This window comes from Mirounga leonina, unplaced genomic scaffold (assembly GCF_011800145.1).
Source record: "Mirounga leonina isolate KUSES-001 unplaced genomic scaffold, KU_Mleo_1.0 Mir_104, whole genome shotgun sequence".
Taxonomy (NCBI): domain Eukaryota; kingdom Metazoa; phylum Chordata; class Mammalia; order Carnivora; family Phocidae; genus Mirounga; species Mirounga leonina.
The window spans coordinates 4419973-4441300 of NW_023270231.1; the positions used below are offsets into that span (position 1 = coordinate 4419973).

The following is a 21328-nucleotide window of genomic DNA, read 5'->3' on the forward strand; positions in this document are numbered from 1 at the left end:
TAATGTGGCTACTAGAAAATTTAAAATGACATACGTGCCTCACAAACATGGCTTGTGCTCTCTTTCTATGGGACAGCTGTGGTCTAGAGCAGAGGTCACCAAACTGTGGCCCTCAGGCCAAATGTGGCCCACAGCCTGGTTTTGTTTAGTGTATAAGCTAAGAATGATAGAATAATTTTTACATTTTCAAATAAATTATAAAATTAAAACCGAAACAAAACAAATATATGACAGAAACTGTATGTGGCCTGCAAAGCCTTAAAAATTTTTATTAGCCCTTTACAGAAAAAGGTTGGTGACCCCTGGTCTAGATGACTGACGGAACAGGCCTTAAGAACCACAGTCTCCAAAATCTGTGCTTTATCCACTCCGAATAGCAGCTCTTACTAGATGCCAGACATTGCATAGAATCTTTATACAGCACATCTCGTTTGATGCCAAGACTAAATAATATTAATTAATAATGTTTACTAATAATGCTATTATAATATTACATAAGATTAGTAATATTATTATATCCATGTAACAGATGAGCAAGCCAAGGTTTATAGAGACTCAATAATTTGTCTTAAATCACACAGCTAATAATTGATGGGACTGGGATTTGAATCCACTTCTTCCTGAAAGGAACACCTGTATGTCACTTGATATCTTGCCCCTGAATTGCTGTTTAGTTGGGACCCACCTCTTCATTGGTTAGCCCTGAGTTATCTAGTCCTTGAGAGTCTATCTCAGGGTGGTTTGTCTTCCCTTGTATAAGCTAATCCAGGGACCAGCATGCTAAGGCCCACGGGGCGAGAATTTGGCCCTAATGGTTTTTGTTGTTGTTTTGTTGTTTAATAAAGTTTCATTAGGACAATACAACCCTGCCCTTTTGTTTATGTATTATCTATGGGTCGCTTCATGCTACCGTAGCAGAGTTCAGTAACCGCAACACGGACCGTGCATCCCACAAAACCGAAAACATGTACGACCTGGGCCTTTACAAAGGAGGTTTGTTGACCCCCAGTCTAACTCAAATAGAACAAGGATTGCATTTGACCTGCAGTGGCTACTACGGTGTGGGGTTGGCGAGGGCTCAGTAAACCTGGAGTGGTGAAGTGAGTACGTGAGTGATGATCGGGAGAGGGGGTCAGGAGTGTTTTCCTCTCCTCTTAGTCCAGACCCTGCTCTGTTGGTACACGTGTACTCACACCCCTGAGATACTGCATTCTCTCTCTCATTGCTGATGTTGGCATTCTCCCATATTCTTTCTGCACTTCCTTCCCCAAAACTTACTTGACCAGGGACTTGCTGATTACATTTCACTTCAAATACACAGGGAATTTAAAATCAGAGGAAAACATGTTTGGCAAAACCTAAAACACTTTGCAAACCATCTGGGATGTTCTCTTGTTTGTTCTGGAGCTGAGTGCCACTGTCCTGCATGGAGAAATGATTTTCACAAAACCCTCATTAGTTTCAGGACAATGGGACTCTTCACACTTAAGAAAAGCCAACAGGAGTGTGCAGGACCTGTCTCACTATGGCTTTGGAAAGGAGTTGGCAGCCAACTGGATGTGAAACAAAGGTAGCAATTCAAGAACATTTTGGGGAGAGCCGAGGCAAGAATTATTGTGTGAGGCTGCCATGTGCCATTTCCAAACTATATAATAGCTGGGTAATATATGACTATTACTGAGCATTTCCTATGTTCCTGGCATTTTTGTAAGTACCTTCTACCCTTTACCTCAATTAATCCTCCCAGCAACCACATGAGATGGTCCTATTATTGTCCCCATTTCAATTTCAGGAAACTCAGAATTAGGCAGCTCCAATAATTTGCCCCAAGTCCACACAGCTAGTAAGTAGCAGAGGACTTAAACTCAGACTGAGGACTAGCTAACTCCAAGGCCTGGCCCCTTACCATTATGCTACACCTGACTGCCCAGAAGGCTCACTAGCTAGGGCCTTGTGACCCACAACAGTGCTGGGCACATGGCAAGCACTCAGCTAGTACTCATTTCTTCACCTACGTATTCAGAAATAGGTATTTAAATCTACTTGATGCCAGGCACCATGGTAAGTGATAGGTATTTAATGGTGATCTAAGAAAGATAGATTTAAATAAAGTTTTTTAATTAAAAAAAAAAAACAGGCAGCATCGAGTTTTGTACCAGCTATCTCTCTATTTAGAGGATTCCAAACTCAGGGAAGTTTTGCCCGTTTTATTCCCTTTGCTTATCCATTCCATCTTACTTGGAGGACGATTTATGTTTCTGTCTTGTTTCTCTGTCCCTCTCGCTCTACATAGCCCTTTCCTCCCTTTCCAAAAATCCCAGCCCTAAAACAGTGTACATATTGTGAAAAAGATTTCTTAAACCACAGGGGTGATGTAACTCCAGGCCTGTTTTTTCTCTGTCACACACACAAAATATTGGATATGAGTGAGATTTTTAAAAATTGGTTTTCAAATGTGATGAAAAGAGTGTCCTTTTCACCAGAACAAAACAACCCCTAACACTGAAGCCTCCTTCCTGATATGGTTGACTTCCAAAGATGAGGAAATCTGTGCATTGGGCCATAGCTTCCAACAAAGTGCGAGGAACTCAGGGAAGCGATGGGTTGGATAGAGCTTCGATGTTTAGAATGAAGCTGGAGGCTCCCTTTGGGCTCCAGAGGCCGTGGTTAAAGACATGGCCTGTATTTAGATGGGCAATGGCCCAGAAGGCTCAGTTGCAATCCAGCTGATATGACAGGGTTTTTGCCATGGAAAGTGTTCGCATTGGAGCGTTTCTCAGCAAGTCACTAGCCATCAATTACTTAAGAGTCAGATCTTGGCGAGAGGCCCCCGTTCCACAAAGTATGTCATTCTGTGTTCACAGAAATGGGGTTTACAGTCCTGCCGCTAAATTAAAACTGGTGCTTCCAAATTAAAAGCAGACAGGACAGATGTGCAGGGAAGAAACGGAGACTCACATCTTTTGTGAATCAGCTAATCATTGTGCCAGAACTTGAAATCAGCTTTTCCTGTAGGGGCCTCAACTGCACCACACCTATGTAAACTGCACTAAATGAGGTGGAATTAACATTTTACCAGATATTTCTTTCACTCTGCCATCTGGAGGAGGATAAAGAGCTCAATGAAGCTCTGAATCCCAGGGACTCTGCAACATGGGAACATGGGGTCAACACCTGAGGGTGGCCACATCTACCTGTCCCCCACGCTGAGGGATATGGAGCTATTTAAGGCACGAGGAGTGGATGAAAAGCACATGAGAACAAGCGGGACACTCATAATGACAAAGAGCTCAAGCACTACCCCAGAGCTTTGGGACATGCATTCCTCGGGGGAGAATGATGAAGAATAAGGCTTTCGGTACCTCTCTCTGCCCTGTTAATCTATTCACAGTGTAAGCATTAGCTTTAATTTATTGAGCACTTATTATATAAAATTTGAAAATCTTCAATATGATCATGTGACTCCCTGCTTAAAAGCTTTCAGTGGCGGGGCGCCTGGGTGGCTCAGCCGTTAAGTGTCTGCCTTCGGCTCAGGTCATGTTCCCAGGGTCCTGGGATCGAGCCCCACATCGGGCTCCCTGCTCCGCGGGAAGCCTGCTTCTCCCTCTCCCACTCCCCTTGCTTGTGTTCCCTCTCTCGCTGTGTCTCTCTCTGTCAAATAAATAAAATCTTTTTTAAAAAAAAGCTTTCAGTGGCTCCCCGCTGCTCTAATGATAAAGACCAGTATCCTTTCTTGACTCACTAAGTCCTATAGGGTCTGATCCCTGACTCATCTAGTACTTCTCCCCTCCTTCTTCGTGCTCCAGACACACTGAGTTTCTCCCACGTGCTGTGTTTTCTTCCACTACTGGTTATTCTCTCTGCTGCAGTGCCTTTCTGACGGTCTTTTTTTTTTTTTTTTTTTAATCTTTCTTGAGAAATAATTCATATATCATAGATTCACCCATTTAAAGTGTACAATTCAGTGGTTTCTAACATAGTCACAGAGTTATGCAAACATCACCACAATGTATTTTACACCATTTTTTAAAAAAGATTTTATTTATTTGAGAGAGTGAGTGAAAGAGAGAGAGAGCCCAAGCATGGGGTGGGGGCAGGCAGAGGGAGAAGCAGACTCCCCTCTGAGCAGGGGGCCCGATGTGGGGCTGGATCCCAGGACCCTGGGATCATGGCCTGAGCCAAAGATGCTTAACCAACTGAGCCACTCAGGTACCCCTATTTTACAACATTTTTTATCACCCCCAAAAGAAATCTCCTGCCACTAAGAGTTGCTTCCCATTTCCCCCTAACCTCTCTCCACCTCCAGCCTTAGGCAATCACCGATTTACTTTGTGGCTCTATTCTGTCTCCTATTGTGGACATTTCATACAGATGGAATTATACAATCTGTGGTCTTTTTTGTCTAACTTCTTTTACTTATCATAATGTTTTTAAGGTCCATCCACGCTGTACCACGTATCAGTATTTTGTTCTTTCTTATTGTCAAATATTTCATTATATGGATATACCACATTTTGTTTTTCCATTGATCAGTTCATGGACATTTGAGTTGTTTCCCCTTTTTGGCTATCATGAATAATGCTTCTATGAGCATTTACACACATACATACATTCACATGTGGATATATGTTTTCATCTCTTGGGTATATACCTAGGAGTGGAATTTCTGGGTCATACTGTAACAATATACTTAACATTTTGTGGCAACCATCACCTTTTGATCTAACATTAACTACTACACATTCTTTAAGCCTCAACAAAAGTGTAATTTCCTCACAAATGAATTCCCGTCCTTCCATTCCCTCTTGAGTTGAGTGCTCTAGTTACATACCTCTCATAACTTAATGTATCTTTTCTTTCATTGTCTTATCCTACTAGGCTGTTATGTTTTATGTTCATAATAATTTGATATATACCTGTCTCTCCTGCTAGACTATATGTTAGAGGGCTCTTTAGCTCATCACTTTATCCCTAGAACTCATGCTAAGGCACTGTTGTAGCCTGAAAGATGGTTCCCAATAATCCTACCTTCTGGTATTCACGTTCTGATGTAATACCTTCCCTTTGAGTGTGGACTTGACTTAGTGGTCTGTTTCTTAGAATAAGGTGGAACTGACAATATTTTATTTGAAGAACTAAATCTGTTGACTTCCTCTCTCTGTATGATCATTTGCTCTGGGGGAAGCCAGTGTTTGCCTCATGAAAGCACTATATAGAGGCCCAGTAGTCTTGCCTATAGCCATATGACTATTTCATATTGGAAAGAGGTCCACCAGCACCAGTCAAGCCTTCAGATGATCGTAACCCTAGTACATGTCTTGTAACAATCTCCTTAAGGATCCTGAGCCAAAACCACCCAGATAGTTCTTTGAATTCATGGCCCACTGGAAGTATCAGATAATAAATGTTTGTTGTTTTAAGCTATGGAATTTAGAGGATAGTTTGTTACACAGCTATAAAAAAATGAGTATAGTTATACTGCCTGTAACATAAAAAGAGCTCAATAAATGAGAACAAATGAATAAACAAATAAATGAATGAAAGAGTAAAGAGATGAAAACCTAAGGTTTCTAAAAAATAAAGACATTAAGATATTCCAGATGTAATGTCCTGAATCTGAACTCATCATCTTCTCCCCATAAACCTGTTCTTTCTCCTGTGTTCCTCATCTTACTGAGAGCTGTCACCATCTTTCTGGAGTCCAAGGGAGCAACCTGGGCAACATCCTCAACTCTTACCCTCTCTTTGCCCCTTACTTCATCCATGCTTTCCTGGGTTATACCCTTGTCACTGACTCTCCTCCCTCTGCTTCTGTATTAGTGCTGCAGTGACCCTTTAAAAATAAGCCACCTTGTTCATGACCCTGCTTAACAACCAAACCAATAAACCCTGTTTACCAGGTCCTTCATAATTCATTCTGTGCTTTTCTCTGTAACTTCCATATTTCATCACCCTCCATTTGGGTCAAATAAGCTTCCTCTTTTCCTGGAGCCCATCATGACTTTCCATATGCTGTTCCCTTTACTGGAACACTGTTCTCTCCATTATCCTTTAAAACGGCTAACTCCTATTCTCCCAATTTTTTTAAAAAAGAAAGAACTATATTAAAAGCTGCATTTATTGAACACTTCCTAGATTTAACTGTTTATATCAGAATCTCTTGTAATGGCCACATCACCCCTAAATGGTACACATGCTGGTCTGCATCTTACTGGTAAGGAAATGGCAGACCAAAGAAGCTAGGAGTAAGAACAGATCTATGTGACACCAAGTCAGGAAAATAAAAAATCATGCCATGTCACCACCTGGCATAGCAGATTTCCTCACCCATCCAAGGGAAACCCCGGGGCCTGAAGTAAGGTGAAGGCTCGACTGCATAGAACCATGCCATTTCATTTTCATGGTTTTTTTGTTGTTGTTGTTGTTTAACTATTAATTTATTTTTGAAAATTTTTTGAGGTGAAATTCGTATAATATAAAATTGACCACTTTAAGACATACAATTTGATGGCATTTAGTACATTTACAATGTTGTACAACCATCACTTCCATCACCAAAATATATTAATTTATTTTGGACCTTGATTGCCAGAGAGTTGAGTTAGTCACACTTCTCAGTTCATGACACATTAATATCATCAGGGCAAGACTCTTTCTTTAAATCACTTATTTATGATTCCCTTTTATTCCCTATCGTGGGAGCTCTGCCCCCAACCAGGCTAACATGTCTTATGTCTATCTTATTGTTTACCGTGCTTTGTTTTATAAAATCCTCATGCACTTTCCAACTCGGATCTTCAAGTTTTCCTCAACATTAAGAAAACAACAGGGATGTACAATTCATCTGTCATTAAGGAAAAAGCTTTGTTTTTGTAGAAAAAGTGCTAAATAAATAGTCAAGAATCCTTTGTTCTAAACCAGGGGTCCACAAACTATGGCCTGAGGGCCAAACCCAGCCCTCAGCTTGATCTGTAAATAAAGTTTATTGGAACACAGCTGTGTTGATGTGTTTATGCATTGTCTGTGGCTGTTTTCTCCCTACAGTGGCTGAGTTGAGGACTTGTGAAGAGACTGGATGTCCAGAGAGCCTGAAATATATTTATCATCTTGCCCTTTAAGAAAAGAGTTGCCAAGTCCTGCTTGAAACCACGATCTGTCACCTAGAACTCTTTGATCATTGGGCAAATCTTTTCATCTCCTGGGCCTTATTGTCTAGTCCTTAAAATTGAGGCCATGGTACGAAAACTATAGTTTTCAGTCCTCTTTTTAAATTTCCTTTTCTACTTTCTTCTTCTCTGTCCCATACAGTAGGATACATATTGTCAAACAAAATATGTATGAGAAAACCCAGTGTGGATAATACAACAGTGAAATTTCTCTGGTAGAAGCAGAGTCCTACCTGATGGGCCTTCCCCTCTCCTATCTTTCCATTAGCCTCTGAGATGCCATATTGCTATGTGAGGGCAACCCACCTCTTAGGTACATCCAGGGCCAATCCCTTCCGTGGCATGCTGCTGTGTTATGGTGGAATGGGAAGCGATGGATTTAGGAGTTAAATTCCAACTTTGACATTTGCTGTGTGACTTGGGCCAGTCACTTTAACCTCTCTGAGCCTTGGTGTCCTCATCTGCATGGGAAAATAGGGATAAATAATCCTGACATCATGCTGGTTGTGAGACTCTAAGATAATATTTCTAAAATACCTGGCATAGGAATCCACACTCTGGGAATTGGAGCTACAAAGCATAAAAAATAATATTCATGAGAGAGAAGCCATGTGTTGCTCTTTGTGTGTGTGTTGGCCCTGGGTCCCCATTTAGAGTATAAGTTCCTTGAGTTTGGTGATCATTTGAGTCTTCACTTTTTGAATATTGCCACTAAGGCGGGAGAGATCAGCCTTATTATTTGGATGGAAGTCTATTACTTACGTGCTTCGACTCAAGGACACTGCTCAGTATCTATCCCTGTCTCAGAATGGTGTTCACGGTGCCTGGATGTGTGCTTGACTTCTACCATCAGTGGTCGGCAGGCTCTGGGCTAAGACAGTGCATCTTCAGCCATATAATGTCCCAGAGAAGAATGGTATGGCAGGCCATTGTTTTCCACAGGAGTTTAGCTTAAATTAATAAATTTTTCAAGTTTAAGTTATTGAAAGAAAGAGACAAAAATAAGGCTTAGGAAAGGCCCACAATATGTGTAACCAATTCTGAAAATACACAGCAGTGAATAGCAAGGGCCCTGGGAGGACAGTAGAAAGGGCTCTTCACAGGGAGTCATCCTGAGTTGAGTCAGCCCCCATGTCTTACAGACTGTGTGGCTGTCCCCTCACCTCTCCGAGCTTCAGTTTGCTCATAGGAAACAAGGCTGAGAATTTTGACTGACCTCCTAGGGTCATTGTGAGCATTAATGCCTGATCCAATTCCTGGCAGATGGTGGGCACTCCATCAAATCTTCCTGTAGGAATTGGCACAGTGTCATGATCAATACGATGAGAGCACTTTGAACATCAAAAATTTTGTGTAACATTGAAGCTGTTCCTTGATGGAATGCCACAATAAGAAACATCAATAAACTAAGGGTCCCCTTGAGGGTGCTGGGCACCCTGGGAGTGCTGAAAGGGGGGAAAAGGCTGAGGACAGGTAGGGACACATCGACAAAGATGAGAGAAAGACCTGGCTCCTAAGAAAATCTGGTTCCGACAATGGACCCTGAGCAGGAATGACCAGTGGTTTAATCCAAGTCAGAATTGCACTAAATCAAGTCAGACAGGCACAGAGTCAAAAGTAATAACCATCACCAGAGCACACAACAGGCACTAACCATGAGCCAAGAAGTGTGCTAAGCATTCCATACATACTGTCATTTAATCTTTTTACAACGACAATGTGATTTAGGCACTTAGCCTAATTGACGGTAATGACGGCTTCCCACGCAGTGAGATTGGGACGATAGAACTGGATCTGGGGGCAGCGCTGTGGGTGGGAAACCTGCGAGCCCCATCTGTAACAGGGGTGGTAAGAGCCATGTGCTTCCTCTGCCTTCTTGTCCTCTGCCACGGCAAACCTGAAAGCCACAGATGGGACAGGGCACGGTCAGCAGAGGGCAAGGTCCCAGATCCCTGAGTTGCCTGATAGAGAAGAAATCCCTCCCCACGCCTGAGCGAGAAATAAACTTTTATGATGCTAACCCACTGAGCTCTTGAGGTTTATTTTTCACTGGAGCAGAGCTTGATTCATCCTGACCAAAGCGACAGCCAACGCTTATTGAGCACTTGCTACTAAGGACTTTACATATATTTTTAACTTCATTTCATCCTCACAGCAGACCTCCTATTCGCATTTTATAGACAGTGAAAGCAGTATATTATCTGAGAATACACAGTGAGGACGTGGCAGACCCTGAATTTGAACCCAGGCATTCTGATGCAAGAGCTGCCTTCTGCATCACTGCACTTAGCTGCTTCCCTACAGAAGGAAAGGATGGTTGAGAAGTTAAGGAACTTGCCCAAGATCCCGGAACTCAGAAATGGCAGCACCCTGACTCAAACCCAGGGCTGTCTGGTTTCACATTCTGTGAAAGTTGGCACTCGTCTTTGCACTCCGGCTTTGCGGTCTGGGTCCGGGTTGATCCAGAGGGAGCCCTATCTGGCTTTCCCTGGCTTCTCCACTCACTGTCCAGCATGTGGGATATGAAAACGCTTTGTGCGGTGTGAAGGGCCGTGCAGATGTGATGGGCAGCACTTGCTGCCACTCTATGGGTGTGGCGGGGGCAGGGGCCGTCTGGCTCACCTTGTGCTCAAATCCCTGTTAACACGGGAAGCTGTAGACGCTCTGGCCTCACTCACAGGGACACAGCCCTTTCTCCGGGCAGCGTTTCCCACCACCATGAAGTTTCTCTGTGCAGGGCTTGGGGAGCTCAGCAGCACCAGCATGGACACTCCCTGGAGAGGCCATGAGTTCTGCTATCGACAGCCATATTGACTTTCAAAACCACAGTGTTAGAGCCTTGGGGCACTCTTTGACTCATATGTCTTTTTTCAGTCTATAATGCCACAGAGGTTCAGAGAGACAACCGGAAAGTCAGGCCCAGCCCTACCTGACTGGGTAATGAGGAGTGGACTGTGGCTTGAAGGGAAAGAAATGATAACACTAGCTAACAATCGGGGGCGCGTGTGCCAGGCAGTGTGGGAGTTATGTCATGGAATTCTCACAGTAATACTGAGAGAGGGGTTTTATCTGATCGTACAGGATAGAAAATTGAGATTCAGAGAGATCTTGTGACCTACCCAAAGTCATACATCTACGAGCTGGAAAATTATATTGGGTTCCTCTGGAACCAGGCATCTCAATTTGCTTGGCTCTTTCAGTGTTGATTTGCCTTATAAAGACTTTTCTATGTGGGTTCACTTGACAGTTTTGCTATAATAAATAGTCCATTGGGGTTCTTACCTTGCAAAAAGCATTTGTAAATGTTAATTTATTTGATCCTCACAAAAACCTTGTGAGGAAGGGAGGATGTATCTATTTCCTAGTCAACGACACTTGGACAGAGAGAGGTAAGCATCTCACCCAAGATCACACAGTGAGCAGCAGAAGAAGGACCTAAAATTTATGGGTTCTGAAACCTGATCAGATGTCTTCCCATAACCCCACTGCCTCTTCTCCAAAGCCCAAGATTAGAAAGTGGCCAAAAGCATAGGCTTAGACATAGGGCCATCTTGGATTTGAGTCCTGGCTCAGAGCTCAAGAGCTGTGTGGACCTGTACTATATAAAGTCTTTCTGAGTCCAAGTTTCTTTAGCAATAATGTAAGAATAATAGTAATACCCACCTCATGGTTATTATGAGGATTCAGTGTAAGCCTAAGTCAGTGTTCGATGGATGGAAGCTATTATTTTTCTTATGCTATAAAATCTCTTCATCTGAACGTTGCTGTCTGAGAAAGATCACATTGAAAAAATCCATCATGACTATGATAGAGCCTGAGACTCCTACCAGCTCATGTGTGTTTCATACTCTGAGATTTCCAGGGAACCTGACTTTGCCAATTTTGTGGATTCCATGGAAAATCATACCATCCTGTTCTCTGGCTTCTGGCCCTTTAGGAGGAGAGGTTGGGGTTGGGCTGAATTAAAGACCCTACCTACTGACGGATGGCTTTACCGTCTACACAAGCTTGGTTGCTACTGCCCCTCTCAGCGGCTTCAGCTGCTTTCCTGATAACAGTATTATTCTGTTTGGTCTTCTGGGAGTCCCACCAGCATCATTAATCAAAGCACCACGTTGCTTACTCGTACTGAAGTATCCTCACAGCCTCATCAATCATAAAAGCAGCAAAGGGTGTGCTTTGGATTTCTAAGGAAAGCTCCAGACAGCAACCAAAAGAAGAAAAAAATGTGAGGGGGGGGGAGCTTAATTATCAGCTGGTCCTCAGCCCATCACTCACGCTGGAAATGTCTTTACAGCTTTATTTGGGTTGTGTCTCTTTTTAAATCCTAGTAAACAGCCGTTAAGCTAAAAACCCTCATTGCTCGGCACAGGGAGCCCCACTGGTTTTCAAGCTATTATTTTAATAAGGCCTATTTTACAATTAAGGCACCATGGGCTTTAAATTACATATAAAATAAAATGTGGAAATTGAAGCATTAAGTGTGTGACTGCCGTTAGAGAAACAACAGCCGCTCTTTGTGGTAAAAGGCTGTCTGGTGTAAAAGGAATAGAACAGAAGGCTGGGGTTATGTGCCACCATGATAATAAAAACGAAAAAAAAATACACATACACACCATGAGAAAGGTCTGTTCCGTCTTCTCCCGGGAGGATTTGGGGTCTTGACTAAATGGAACTACATAATAATAATAGCTATGACTGTTACTAATAAGAGCGACTCACAATTTTTGAGCATTTTGCTATGCGCCAGGCACCAGCTGAGAAATGTCTCCTGCCCAGTGTGGTCCTCACACCAAGTGTAACGGGGGAGGGGGGTTACAATTCTTAACCCCATGACTGAGAAGGACCTAGAGGCTTGGAGAGGAAGTCATCTCAGTGCTGAGGCCTCAGTGCAGGCAAGGGACAGAGCTAAGACCCAAACCCACATCCCTGAGGAGGTGGTGTTGAAGGTCAAGTGGAGGAGTGAGCGAGGAGGAGCTGAGATGTGCGAGATGAAGCACAGTCTATGCTGTAGCCCAGCGAAGGGGATGCATTTAGTGACTTCAAAGAACTGAAGGGAGGCCAGTGAGGTTGGAGGGTGGTGAGAGAGAGAGAGAGAGAGAGAGTGACAGAGAGAGAGAGGGAGGGAGAGAGAGAGAATGGAATAAGACACTAGGATAAGGAGGCAAGCAAGGGTCAGCCCAATCATGGCTGCAATAATAAACAGGCTTTCTTCTAAGTCTTAGGAGAACTTCAGGCAAGCAAACCCATGCTCCAGTTGTAAATAGATCACTTGGGCTGCTAGTGAGAATGGATTAGAAGTGGGCAAAAAGGAAAGTAAGAAGACTAGTCAGGAGATTGTCCTAATAGCCCAGGTGGCCTGAAAGAGGTGGCAATGGACGTGGAGACTGGATGGATTCCAGTGGAAACAGCAGGATTGCTGTCAACCGCCCATCTCTCATCTGACTCCGTGTTATATTATGGTCTGGTCCTTGTCCTCCCAGGGAAGGTTCTATCCACTCCCTCCAGCAAAACTCCATGTTCTAAACCAGTCTGCCCCTCCCTTCCTGGAGTATCCACTGGTTTCTTAAAGAGCTTTGCTGGTCTTGCCAGCTACCAACCCTTCCCTCTTTTAAAAAAATAAAGAAAGAAACACTCACACATACTCACATGTTGGTTTTTTGTTGTTGTTTTTCTTAAGATTTTATCTTACTTATTTGAGAGAGAGAGAGTGCATGGGTAGGGGAAGGAACAGAGGGAGAGGGAGAAGGGAAGCAGACTCCTCACTAAAGGTGAGGCCATGAGGGGCTTGACCTCAAGACCCTGAGATCATGACCTGAACTTTTTTTTTTTTTAAAGATTTTATATATTTATTTGACAGAGAGAGAGACAGCAAGAGAGGGAACACAAGCAGGGGGAGTAGGAGAGGGAGAAGCAGACTTCCCGCTGAGCAGGGAGCCTGATGTGGGGCTTGACCCCAAGACCCTGAGATCATGACCTGAGCTGAGGGCAGACGCTTAACGACTGAGCCATCCAGGTGCCCCCCCAACACACACACGTTTTTAAGCTACCATCCACTCCCACCACCCTCTCTATGGTTGGCATTTAAGTCCAGGGTATTCAAAAAGGGTTGGAGGGTTATTCTACGTGTAAATGAACCACAGGCAAATCCGACCTGCTTGCCTCTGTAGACAACTGTCAGCAGAGGGTGATGCACTCATTTGTCACTCATTTGTCTTTACAAAGCATCACAGCCCCACAGGCAGGATGCCTTTACAAAACAGCACTGAGGGATGGACAGTGCATCTGCCCCAGTGGCCAAGGATACTCTGGTGGCAAGCCTTCGTCCTTCCTCAGAAGATTAACCTCCTCTCCGAGGAACAGAGGGCATGACCGGCTGTGTCATAGACTTGGAAGCTTTTCACTTCTTGTCCACAAAATCCAGCTCCTGGGTGGTACCGAGTCAAATTCATTAACATCTGACAGCTGTTCAGTGGCTTAGGGAAAATGACTTGCAGCTTCATGGTTTGATTCCCAGTTTGGCCCTTTCACAGCTAGAAGCTTCCTTGACAACCAGGACAGGGAGAGACTGGGATGGGGTGAAGGACCTTCTGAAAGGAGTGGCTCCCTTGAACTCTGCTTCCGTTTCAGTATTAACAGGAAAGATTCAGAGGCCAATGCTGGCAGGGTGGAGCTTAGAACCTTGCAAAAATGCAGTGTAGGGCTCTGTCTCCTAATGCCCTGCAAGTATATTGGGAAGATTCTAAGCAGAGAGATCTACTGACTTGTCAGGCCCACCTATGTAAAATCTTCCATTTGCAAGAACTGACTCACTCACCCCCTCAATCCACATGCTTCTTGTGGGAGAAACCATATTTTTGCAATGGGCTTTCTGTGCTGGCTCCAGCTAATGGAAGACTCCCTCCCCTAGGAAAGTAGAATTAAGATGAAGGTCTCAGTGGAGCTGGTTTCTTGAACAAAGGAAATAGAATCCTACCAGCTGGGAACGTCAGGTTTTCCTCCAGGTAGTGTTAGGTAAATATGGCCTCTGGGTTGTCGTGGCAGGAGGAGAGAGAACTGGAGGATCACAAGGGATGTTTTTAAGGGTCAGGTCTTAACATCATTTCCATTTGCATTCCCCTGGCCTGGATGAAATGAGATGATGCAAGCATAACTACAAGACAGACAGGGAAATGGAGTCTCTCTGCACTTCAAAGAAGAAGAAATGTGACAGTGATTACATGGTATTGCTTCACCACATAGGTGAACCCGAAAACAAGGAAAGCCCGTCCCCAAAGAAAGGGGGAAATGACATAGACACATGCTACAAACAGCCTTGTTATAAGGAAACTCCAGTGTGTCCTGAGGTAGTTCAAGGGGTCTCTGCACTTACAAAGAGTAGCATACAAATACAGACTTTAGCATCCAGGGCACAAAAACACTTTAAAAGACTTGAAGATGACATGGCTCAAGGTTCAAGCCGAACTCCTCCCGGTGATAAAAAGGTAAAGACCTACACATTTCCAACTCTAGGCTTCTAACCACAAATGACCTGGGGGACCCAGGTGTCTGGTGCTATGGAGGTCTGTTGGCTCACATTCAAAAAGATAAAGCTTTTCATCCCGCCAACTGAGAGCTTACCCTTCAAGGCAGTCAGGGGTATTTTTAATTTATTTTTATTTTTTTTGAAAGAGCATACTGTTTTCTTGCAAAGGTCATATTCTTTTGCATTTCAGACAGAGGGCTGCAAAGCAAGGAGGAAGCCTGACTCCAAGAACAGAGTGAAGGAAGCAAATGCACCATCAACATCCGGACGGTTCCATGTGCCGATGGAGTGCTTGGTGTCATGGGTGTCAGGAGAACCTCACAGGCTCCTACTGCTCATCCCCAAAACCCCATCCTAAGCACTTCCTTTATTGCCATGGCTTCCTTCTAAGTCTTCCTAACCTCATCTTCTTGCCCTCAACATTTCAAAGCTAGTGATTCCTGTCAAATTCCCCAGACTCACTCCAATCTGTTATTTCTGTCCTGCTGTATCCCTCTGTCAGCTCAGTTTGTCCTTGGTCTCTTCTTCCTCAAGGAAAATTCCACTCACTTTCCTCCAGCCCTCTTCAAAGCCATCCCTGTGCAGCCAGAGATGATCACCCCTTCTTCTGCGGCACCATAACCTTTACCATTGCTCTGTCTTGTATTTATTTCCTGCTCAGTCAGCCTCCCCTGGCCCTGTCCAAACCCCTAACCTTGAGCCTGGGCACTCCTTGAAGATAGGCTTTTTATCTTACTTGTATTTTGCCTGCTATGGAGTCACCTGTTGTCTGACACATATGAACAAGCAAATAAGTGAGTGAATGAATGAATCTGTAAAAAGAGTTACCTCTAGGAAGGATAACCAATCAAGTCTTAGCAAATATGTAAGTGAGCGCTAATCAATTGATTTGAGCTCTAGGGTGAATGAGGACAGTTTTTGTTACTGCTACTAGAGATTTTTTTTTTTTTTTCCCTTCTCTGGCTTCATCCCATGGAGCATTCAGGTTTTCAGTCCTCCTCTGGCCTTTGAAAGTCCACTTACTTCAAATTGGAAGTTTTCTGCTCTACCTTGCAATACAGTTTCCTTCTGTCTCTTGCTCCCATACTTGTACATACAAACTCATTGATATATTTAATAGTATTAGAACATTAGAACCACTGGGGAACAGACCAGGCTTATCATACCCATCAGTATCCCCAGTGCCTAGAAAAGTACCTGGCACATAGTAGTTTCTCAGTAAATGCTTGCTGAATTAATGAGAGAACCAACAGAGCAATGTATATGTGAAAAAAATTAAGTCCTTCCCATTAATATGCTATTGATTTCTTGAAAAGTAGTCTGGGTTTTTAGATAATATTTTCCCCTGTGCCCTGTTACAGGAAGATGATAAATTGGTTTTATTTCACTTAAAACCCTGATCATTTGGAACACTCTATTGATAAGAATTCAAATTTGGTTCAGTGGAAGAGGACCATGATTGATTAGTGATGCCTGTCTTGGAAAAAGGAGAAGAAAGTGGTAATGCATCTTTCATCCCCAAACTATAAAAATTCCAGGGTAATACATAAATAATACTTGATCATGTAGTCCAGTCTGGAGACATCTGTACGAGAAAGAAAGTAGGGGTGGAATGATCGGAATGTCTACAGTTCCCAGGTAACTTGAATTTGAAAAAAAATTGGTAAGAAGTTTTAAAAGAAATTAGTTAAAAAGCTTCAGTTGTATAAATAAATCTATCAATTTTAATTGTCAAAGCACCAAAATATGAAACTGTAAAAACTATTCATCCAATCAGGTAATACATAGACTGAAGCAAGTGTTTGCGTGTCTTGGAACAAGTCACTTTGAGATTCTCTGTGGTATTCATTAGTGCCATTCATTAGGTATTTCTAATATGTCTTTTGCTAAGCATATGATAGGATTGCATTTTCTCTGACTTCTTTAAGTTGGGTGTGGTCATAAAACACATTTGCCAATGAAATGTGAGTGGAGCTGATATGGGCCTCCCTTGAGCAAAAACCTTTAAGGGCTAGTGTATGATTTGCTCTTCCATCTCCTTCCAGAGCAACCAGCAAAGCTCGGAGATGGTAGGGCCTTCATCAGTCTGAATCCCTGACTGAGGACAGCATGGAGCAGAGCAAAGACTCCAGCTGATCTGCTATGGACATAGAGCACGGAACAAGAAAGAAACCTTTGTTAACATTTTTAAGCTACTGAAATTAGGTATATGTTAATTGCTACAGTATAACTATGTCTGTCCTGACAGATACATTTTCCAAATTGGGAATTTGCAATATGTCACAGCACAAGGTAGAGATAAGACTAGTCGCTAAGGACCAGTTACTTGGCTAAGCATCCCCTTCTCTAAACTGTGGCTTCTGTTCATCTGAAATATTTAGGAAAAGAATCAATAGAGGGAGAAATGAAAGCTCTACCTCCCACTGCTCCCCGTCATGAACCTTGTGCTCCAGCCGAACAAAGCAATGCACTGTTCTTTATAATCACCCCCAGGCTTTCTCATTTCATGCCTTTGTTCCCACTGTCCTCTCTCCTTAGAAAACCTTTCTATCACCTTGTATCCAAGTCACTTCCGTCTCCCAAGGACCAGCCACAGTGCTAACTCCTCCAAATGTATCTTCCCACACACTAGGAGTGATGTCTCCCTCTTCTGAACTCACAGAGTACTTTACCATTTTCTCTCTTATTATGCATTTCATTGTCTACCATAAAGGTTTATTGATGATTATATAAAAGACTAGAGGGAGGGAGAAGAAAGGGAAAAGAGAAAGAGAAGGAGGCAAATTCAGGAAATTACGGGTGCCAAGGTAGAAGCAACATTTTCAAATTGAGGAAATTGGTCTTTGCGCCTCTATCTTATATTTTCAGCTTCCCTCCACAAGCTACTCCTTCTCTGGGCTGCCCCACTTTTCCTGTGCCCACCTATTGCCTCTTCCCAACTATGCCTTCTGATTAGTTATGATGGATTGATTGTTTTGATAAGATGTGTTTTTGCTAACAGGTGAAGGAACCTGTGATCCTTGCTGATTAAGTTATGCATACTTCGGTCGTTCTTCCTTTCATCCCTTGGTGGCTCATGACACATGTTGATGGCAATTCTACTGTCTCCAGGATATACAATTTGAAAAATTAAAACCTTATCTCCTTTGTTGGCCCTTTGGAAAGACGCAAACTAATTTGCAGTGCCTGGTGCAAAATGAAAATCCTGGATCTGTTGTTCAAAAGTTACTGAGAATTTCAAGATGGCAACGACAGAACATTAGACTAGAGGTGAGACCTGTCCAGGCACGAGGACCCTGTGTAACCTCACAGGTTGCATCCCCATGAAGTCATCTCTCATGTGTGATTTGGGAGCTTTCAATGCCTTCAAATCCTACAACGTAGGGGGCAGCCAATTCCACCTATATATAGATCTTCTCCAAACTGGCAACACCTTCATCTACCTCCTCCTATCTACTAGACGTGTCCTAACCATTGGATGAAGACATTGACTGCTAGGAATCAATTATCTAAGGAGTTTGGCAGCCTTCAAGAAGGTAGCCTGCTCATCTTTGTTCTCTGAGAGAAAACGGGATGCATTTCAGCATCAAAGCAGCAACTTCACTCAGCTTCTTCCCATTACCCTTCAAGATGCTGCCATTGATTGAAGGTTTGTGTCCACCCCAAATTCCTATGTTGAAACCTAATTCCCAATATGATGGTGTTTAGAGGTGAGGCCTTTGGGAGGTGATTAGGTCATGAGGGTGGGGCCTTCACGAATGGGATTAGTGCCCTTATAAAAGAAACCCAAAGAGCTTCCTCACCTTTTTCACCTTGTGAGGACACAGTGATAAGACAGTTGTCTACAAATCAGGCATCAGGCTCTTATCAGACACTGAATCTGCTGGTGCCTTGATCTTGGACTTCCCAGCTTGAGAACTATAAGAAATGAATTTCTGTTGCTTATAAGCCATTCAACTTATGTTATTCTTTTATAGCAGCCTGAATGGACTAAGACAGATGCCAAGGAAGAGTTTTGATTTGTCCTCATTTTCCTCTAACAGTTTGTCTGTGTTCATCTCCTAGAGCACTTATCTGTTTCTTGGCAGAGTTGAAAGTTTGCCCATATCTTCTAAGAACTGTGGTCTTGATGGCCTGGGAGTATGTTTTATTTTATCTTAAAAAAAATTTTTTTTTCCTACCTAAATCAAAGGGAGGTTGAGAATACTTTTAGCTTATGTTGTCTAACTCCTCTACAGTTCAATTCCACATCAAGGTAACAGAGAAACTGTGGAATATTCTCCAGTAGGGCAGGCCAGCAGGAGTTCCCAGCATGGATCTGTGATGCTTTGTGATCCACTCACAGCTTTGGAGAGTACACCACACACAGGGGAGGACTAGTCTGCTCTGTTCAAAATTCCGGGAAACACCAAAAGATTGTTACAGGACCTGGAAGTCATATTGCTATTGTCCTTGGCCTGCCTTTGACAAACTAAGTCAGTAAGTTTGGTAAGTGAGTGTGCAGGGCAGATGAGGTCAAGGTGGTGGCTTCAGTCCCCACAGGGCCAGGATCAGGATGCTCTGGTTGGCTATCCTGTTCATTTACAGTCCATGTCTACAGTGATTAGACCAGCATCCACTCTGATGGACTGGTACCCATATCATACCAGTGGTTACATTTTACTTGCTACCATCCCTAGAACAAACCACACACCCATTTTCAATTTGATATTTCCACTTTATACCAGTGACTGAGAAATACTGGAACACTTGTGTGCTGAAGCCAGCTCAGACCAGCTCATGCAACTCTTCCCGACTGCACAATCAATGATACAACATTAGCTTAGAATCAGGCATGGTGAGAGTATATACACCACAGAAATCAGCACACACTACAAGTCGGGGCTTATCTGCTTTTTTTTCAGAGAGCCAGCTTCTCAGCTTCATCACATGTCTTAGATGTATGAGAGATGTGGGTCTCATTGGTTTAGTTATTCATCCATTATTTCACCCATGATACAGTCAAAAACATTTATTGCTATATAACTTATCTCTCATATTATGGCATTTTCAAGAGTAAGGGGATGCTATTAAAGATTGTACCAGGACAAGCAAGGTAAATGAAGACTGGCTTGGGCAATCTAGAATGTGTTGGCACCATTTTGTCTTGCTTCTACGCACTGTGCCTGTTGTTGGGGATACGACAGCCATATGAGAGACACGATCTCCAACCTTCTGACATTACAGCCTAGTGAGCTAAAAGAATATGTCAATAAATAGCATTATTTGCTATTTCATCTTCCATGGGTAATATCAAGAAGTTTAATCAAATACTATGAAAACAGCTATGTAAAAACTGGTTTTATCTTAGTAATCTAACCTGAAGAAATTTTGAGTTATGACCACATAAAGCAATTTGGCTATCCTAAAAAATAAACCATATAAACACTACCGTATTCCAAGTGATAACCCTGAAAGGCTGTATATTTATCACAGTGAGGCTGCCATTACTAGAACACTCAAGTCCCAAGGATATTTTGAGAAGTTTTTTTTTTTTTTTTTTTAAGATTTTATTTATTTATTTGACAGAGAGAGACACGGTGAGAGAGGGAACACAAGCAAGGGGAGTGGGAGAGGGAGAAGCAGGCTTCCTGCTGAGCAGGGAGCCCGATGCGGGGCTCGATCCCAGGGCCCTGGGACCATGACCTGAGCCCAAGGCAGACGCTTAACCGACTGAGCCACCCAGGCGCCCCTATTTTGAGAAGTTTTGATGGCAGTCAGTCTTCATCCTTGTATAGATTTAACTTTTGAATTGGACTGGAAGTTATCTAGCATTAAGTGTGATGAAGAAAGAAAATGGCCAAGCAGGGTAGAACACTTTGGTTTACAACAGGGAATCATAAGGTCATGAGATGAAGTTTCCCATGTGGTTACTTAAAGTGACTTTAAAAATAGACACTTGCAAGAAAGCTTACAAGGTGAAGTTTCACTCAGTTCATTTGTATAAGCATTCCTAATTTTAAAAATCACTCCAAGAGCTTTTGACCTCATCTTATATATCTCAGGTAATGAGGGAAAAGCAAAGTTGCCACGGAATGAAAAGATCCAGTTTGTCTGATATTTATGTCACAGATTCACAAAAATCTTACTGATGTAAATTTTTCAGTCTACTAGAAGCATTAAAACAGCTAGTCAAAAGTCAAAAGTAAATATGGTTAATCTTAAAACATTTCTGTGAAGAGAGAACGGTTGTTGGTTTACTGATCTTCAAAAGGTGCTACTCATCACACAAATTCCTATTAGTAGAAACCAAGCTCAAGCCCAGGTCCTATCTTATTATATTCATTCAATCAACATAGAGTGATGGAGCAACCTCCCATGTTTCAGGGCTCAGCCCTGGGTGCAGGGCAGTGAGGGAAGTCACAGGCTCCTATTTTCTTGGAAATTAAAGCCCAGCAGGGAGAGATAGGCTTTGATCAAACAACATACAAATAAAAGGACAGTTTCAAGCTGCTGCGCTAAATGCCATGAAAGGCAAGTTCAAGGCCCTCTGAGAGAGTAGAACCCTCCTGAGGAAGTAAGGTTCAAGCCAGGATGTTAAGGATAAATAAGAATTGACTGGTTAAAGGGAGAAAACACACACACACACACACACACA

General features: G+C 42.9%; 1 long non-coding RNA gene across 3 annotated transcripts in view; it reads left to right on the forward strand.

Moving 5' to 3' along the window:
- The window catches only part of LOC118016084, a 168450-nt gene extending 148226 nt beyond the window's left edge, over nucleotides 1-20224 (forward strand). For 2 of the 3 annotated variants that reach the window (XR_004680753.1, XR_004680754.1), the window contains exon 3: nucleotides 14882-17640. This is a non-coding gene — a long non-coding RNA (uncharacterized LOC118016084). Of the gene's footprint in view, nucleotides 1-14881; nucleotides 17641-17692 lie in introns of those variants that run through there. The other variant, XR_004680755.1, reaches the window with a different exon arrangement.
- The last annotated feature ends 1104 nt before the right edge of the window (nucleotides 20225-21328 follow it).